This window comes from Eumetopias jubatus, unplaced genomic scaffold (assembly GCF_037043125.1).
Source record: "Eumetopias jubatus isolate StellerSeaLion01/CBP00866 unplaced genomic scaffold, mEumJub1_p1.0 scaffold_4, whole genome shotgun sequence".
Classification (NCBI taxonomy): domain Eukaryota; kingdom Metazoa; phylum Chordata; class Mammalia; order Carnivora; family Otariidae; genus Eumetopias; species Eumetopias jubatus.
The window spans coordinates 148,476,983-148,483,022 of NW_028274810.1; the positions used below are offsets into that span (position 1 = coordinate 148,476,983).

At 40.8% G+C, this 6,040-nt stretch overlaps 1 pseudogene; it reads right to left on the minus strand.

The window, feature by feature from the left end:
• Window positions 1–100: 100 nt before the first annotated feature.
• Window positions 101–5,023, minus strand: LOC114216118 (RNA-binding protein 25 pseudogene; annotated as a pseudogene).
• Window positions 5,024–6,040: the final 1,017 nt, after the last annotated feature.

A 6,040-nucleotide genomic window follows, 5' to 3' on the forward strand; every position in this document is an offset into this window, starting at 1 on the left:
TAGTTTGAAATAATTTTGGTAATTTCTTTTAAAATGTCAACAAAAGAGTTTCAGACCATCCAGTTGAACAGAGAATTTATTTATTTACATTGGAGAGGAGAAACATGCCATAAGTTTAAGTGTGTGTGTACATGCATGTATAAAAGAGCATTGGCATTTTTTTTCCAAATATATAAAGAGTTTTATTTCACAAGACCAATTTTCTTCTGTTTCATTGTCAATAATCTCCACATTTTGACTATAAGAACTTCTGCTTTATCAAGTACCATGGCAACATCATCTAAAATAATTTGAAGTGAACTGTGAGCAATAACCTTAGAACACATGAGATCAACGAATGTAGCTCCTTTTTCACCTGTGTATTCTATGATTTTCTTATGAATCCATGTTCTAGTCCATCATTCTGTCAATAGACCAATCCAGGAGATAAGCAAAGAGCTTGGGTTTGGCTGTAGGGATTTTCTCCATGAGACTCTTAACTGTTTATGCTTCTCTTCAGTGTTTACAGTGCCTTTGGCAGCATTTCATCATCCTCACAGTAATCCAGGGGAATCGGTTTCCTTTTTCATGGTGTATCATCACTGCTTCATCCTCAGATTTGCTAAAAACACTGTCTACCGGAAGTTTCTTTCCCTTCACAGAATGAGGCTGACCAGGACTATTGGAAGCACCACATTTAAGACTTAGTGCTGTTTTTGGTCTCTGCTCTTCAGGTTGTTGTTGGTCTGGAGAATTTTCATGAGGAATAATAATACCACAGGGAGACTCCTCCCCAAGAGCGTTGGGGGCTGCACTGCCACTGGCAGAGGACATGGATGGGGCAAAGCCGATGGCCTCAGAGTTGGTTTGAGACAGGCCTTTGCTCTGGCTCTTCCTCTTCCATGGGTTCCTCTCATTTTACTTCTTTTTCTTGCTATTCTTCTTCCTCATCCTCTGGTTCTGGTTCTTGCTTTACATGTACTTGTCCGCGTCCTCTCAGCCTCTGTTCCAGCCTCTGTTCCAGCCTCTGGAGCTCTGCATCTGGATCCAGAAGTGCTACCTGATCTCTAGTTCTTCCTTCTCTCTCCTCGGTCCCATTCATTGGCTTCCATTTCCTTTTCCCTGTCGTGCCCCCTTTGCTGAAGAACACTTCCTCTGTGATGTTTGGGGTCATCTATATCGTCATAATCTTCTAAGAATTCTTTTAGTCCTTTAGCTTCTTTTGCCATTTCTCTTCTCTCTCCTCTTTCAGCCTCTTTCTCGTACTCCCAGGTTTCCTTCCGGTCTCTGCTTTCCCAGTTCTGAAGCCGTTCTTGGTAAGAAGCTTCTTCCTCTGAGTTTTCGTTCAGGTTTTCTTTGTTCTTCTGCATCTTCTTCATCCTCTTCATAGTCCTGCTGCTTGCCTTCTCTGTCCCCCATTCACATTCTTTCTCGTCCTCATTGTCTTTCATGATCTCTGCTCTTGCCTCTCGATCAACTGCCGTCCTTACTCCGCTCTGAGCTCCTTTCCCAACCGCAGTCATGATCCCTGCCCCATTGCCCTTCTTGCTCCCATTCCTTCTTTCGTTCACGTTCTCTCCCTTTCCCATTCCCATTCTCACCTTTCTTGTTCCCATTTATATCCCTTCTCTCTTCCTGTCTGTCCTTTATCAATATCCTGTCTCTTTTTCCATTTCCTTGTTGCCTTTCTCCCAGTTTCTTGTATGTGTCTCTGAATTTCCTGATTTCTCAGGATATCAGGTCTCTTTTGTCTTCTTCTATTTCTATAGCGATTATATCCTCCTTAGTGGTAAGTGGGTAATTGATCAGTGGAGCCACTAGAAGTGTGTGGAAACTGTCCTCCTTTTCTTCTTCTTCCTGGGGTGAGAGTCAGATTCTTGAGTTCACTGGGATTTAATATATTTATTTGGGTTTGTGGCAATATTTTGTGCCCTATTTTAAAAGGTTGCTAGGATATATGGATATATAGATATATATGCAGTTGATAATTAAATTTGTTTTCAGACTTTCCCCAAATGCCTTGAGATAATAGGTGACAATATGAAATGTTACCAATTCAGAGTTCAGTCATGTCCCTTGGATAGTTCCTTAACTTTTTGGGCTTCATTTGCCTCATTTGTATGAATGGTGATATCTCTTTTATAAGCTCGTGTAAGGATTACATTATATGAAAAGTGACTAGCATAGTGTTTAGTTCACAATAAGTGCTTAATAAATGTTCTCATTCTTCTTCCTTCTGAAAATAATACTGTCTAAATCAAATAATGCAGCATGTTTGGTACAACAAAGCATTTGACCACATGTTTATTTTTTCATTCCCTAAACATTACTTATGAGGAAAGCAGCTATGCTCTCATTTTTATTTTATAACTAGTAAATGGAAACATGGCCAGCTTTATTTTTATATAACTTGAAACTAAAGCTTTCAAAAACTGAAAAGAAGACAAAAAAACCACTCATCCTAGCCTCTTCTTCTGTCTGGTTTAAACCTATTTGATGGGCCTTCTTGATGTTCCTACTCTCCCTCATCTTAGCCTATCAAAATCTGACTCATTTTTCAAAGCCTGTACCTTGGATAGTTGTCAGAGTGTTGTCCACTCTCAGGGGAGTCCCCACAAAAGAGGGTCCACATGGTCAAACCTATTTGCATAACGCTAAGACATCAACTTCCTTTTTCACTGTGTTGACATTGATTCTGACAGTGCAAATGTGGATCCACCCACTGGCACCTTACTGAACATGATTCAAAGTAGTGGCACAGGCACTTGGCAGTAGAAAAAGCCACTTTTACTTAAGAATGTCCTCGAAAAAGACAGTAAAAATTACTGACTTAATTAATCGGGGCCTTCAAGAACATATCTTTTTCGTATGCTGTGTGACTAAATGGGGAATACACAAAAAGCACTTGTGCAATGGAGTTGTGAGCTGAAAAAACCACTTTTTTCATGGAATTCATTTTTGCATGAAAGAAGAACAAACGGTACATATTCAGACTTGAATATTTGGCATCCATTTTCTCAAAAATTAACTAAGTGAGTCACATCCAGGAAAATAACTGACAAGTGTTTTTGCCAATGATAAAAATTCAAGTCTTCAAGCAAAAATAAGAATTCTGGAAAATGTATCAACCACTTTGAGTATGACATCCTCCCCAGTACTTAAGACTTTCCTGATGAGACTAGTGGTGATATGAACAAGTGATTTTTTTTCCATCCTATTATATAATGAAATGTGAAAATATTTGGAAGATCTGTATAATTCAAAAGATCAGCATTGCTAAATGACCAATGCATGATATTACAAAACTATGCATTTAAAATGCAAGATAGACCAATGGATTTTAATGAAACAATAATAAATGTTCATTGATATGATTTTGGTTTCCACAGTGCAACTAACTTTTAAGAAACTAGCACTTTTCAGGTTTTGATGTAGTATTGAAGAAGAGCCACAGTTATCTGCAAAGACTATTAAAATACTCTTCCCTGTTCCAACTACGTGTCTGCATGAGGCTGAATTTTCTTCTAAGGCTTCACCCAAAACAAGATCTGAAGAGCGAATACAGCAGTAGTATAAGAATCTAGATATCTTCTGTTAAGTCAGAGATTAAAGAGATTGGCAGAAACATAAAATGCCACTCTTCCCACTACCTTTGTTTTGGAAAATAATCGTTTTTATAAAAATGTGACAACATGTAATGGGTTTATTATTTTTAACAGTCTTTAATAATGTTCTCTGTTTTAATTTCTAATATGATAAATATCAATAGATAGAACTGCAAAAACCAAGCTCTTTGGGGTTCACATAATTTTTAAGAGTGTAAAAGGGTCTTGAGACCACAAAGGTCGAGAACTGTTATGCAAATCCTTTGTACCTTCCCTACACACATGCCACACTGGCCTGAAGATGTGATTTCTCCCCCTTTCATCTGATTTCAGACTTTCTACTTCTCATAGAATACCCTGTATTACAATTATTTGTGTGTTTAGTATAATCATCTTGAAGCTTAGATTTCAAGCTCTAAAGTCTTGAATGATCTGTCAGTGGTTTAGGGGGAACTGTCTGGGACAGCTGTACCACTAACTTCCTCGGGCACTATGGGTAAGCCACTGTGTCTTTGGGCCCATGTATAAAATGAGAGTTGGATTTAATCACATGTTTCCTTCTAACTAGGATATGGTATTTTTTTTTAAGATTTTATTTATTTGACAGAGACACAGCAAGAGAGGGCACAAGCAGAGGGAGAGAGAGAAGCAGGCTTCCCGCTGAGCAGGGAGCCCGATGGGGGGCTCATTGCGGGGCTCGATCCCAGGACCCTGGGACCATGACCTGAGCCGAAGGCAGACACTTAATAACTGAGCCACCCAAGTGCCCCGGAAATGGTATTGAATACCGTTCCTCTTAAAAGAACTTGTGGACCCAGTGCCATACATCCATACACTGAGAGGTAAGGTACTTGTCATGGGGAAGAGCCCAGATTTTGGGGTCAGAGAGACCTGGATTTCAAAAAGACAATATCTGCATCCTCTTAGAGCTTTCAGTCAGTGGGGGAAAGAAGTGAAACACTTACTACTGAGACCATGAGTGCTCTCAGAAGTAAACAAGGTGCTTACAGGGGACAGGCATCTAAATCAGGTTGGGAGAGAAGAAGGTTCTTCCTCCTTGTAGAAGATGATTCTTAAGTTGTCTTAATGTTTTAGAAGAATGACAAGTAAACTGATCTGGCTTGCTTTTCTATAGTGAACGTGGAGGAATGGAGTGGTAAGATCCGAGGCTGCCCAGGCAAGTAGGGTTGAATTAGGAAACCCGTCCCATATACCCCTTAGAATAGAAATGGAGCAAACAGGAAGAAGCAGTTGAGAGAGAAGGCTGACAAACACTTTCTCTGAGTGACATGAATGCGTGTAGTGCTACTGTTCACAATTACTTTCTCCTCCCTCCAGGAGGACCGCATATCCTCACCTGTTGAACTCAGGGGATTAAGAATGACATCCCACACTCTGAGAATGAAAGGACCTCCAGGAGGCATTCCCAAGAAAGCCATGTTAAGTTAAGGCAGAGGGAGGGCATGTGGAGTTCACCATAGAACAGGTATTCCAGAGGGCACGGTGAACCAAGTTGGCCAAGAGAGAAGATGGGGGAGCAGAAGACGACAAGACATGGGTAAGAAGAATAGAGCAGTACTGAGATGAGAGCCTGGAAGGAACTTACATTTCAACCAAAAAACAATAGGGATCAGAGCTCTGGGGGATTGGATCTAACTGAAACTCTGGTTCCAACTAGAAACAAGGTGGTTTCCATGCATGACATAGTCTCATGGCCCTGAGTGGTGACCCAGGCTGTTGGACTCTGCTGCATCCGGGTCAGCAGTCTACACCCTTTGCTCTCAGTTTTGAACAAAATTGATTCTAATAACATCCAGACTGTTAGGAAACTTCAAAGCTTATCTCTGGCTAGGGAAGTACAAAGTACCTAAGAAAAAAATGTGTCGAAACGTAGTCATTGTCTGCAGAAGGCCATTATAGGCCCTCTGAATACTAGTGAGTAAGGCCTAAGGACTAACCCACCCCTTCTATCAAGAATTTGTTCATTAGGGCACCTGGGCGGCTCAGTCGGTTGGGTGTCTGCATTTGGCTCAGGTCATGATCCCAGGGTCCTGGGATCAAGCCCTGCATGGGGCTCCCTGCTCAGCAGGGAGCCTGCTTCTCCCTCTCCCTCTGCCTGCCACTCCCCCTGCTTGTGCACACGTTCTCTCTCTGTGTCAAATAAAATCTTTAAAAAAGACAAAAAAAAAAAAATCTGTTCATTAGAACAAGCTGTTATCAGGGAGCCAAGAGGATTCAGACAGATAAAGAAGGCTTCAGTTTGCTAGAGATCAATACCAGAAGAAAGGCAAGAAGAATGAACACATGAGATAGTTTCATCATTATTCTTACTTACGGTTGAGGAAACTGAGGCACAAAGAACTTGTCCCAAGTCACATAGGTTGTAAATAGAAGATTAGGATGCAAACCTAGATCAACCCAACTGCATCTGTGTAGAGGGAAAGGAGAAGTTGCTT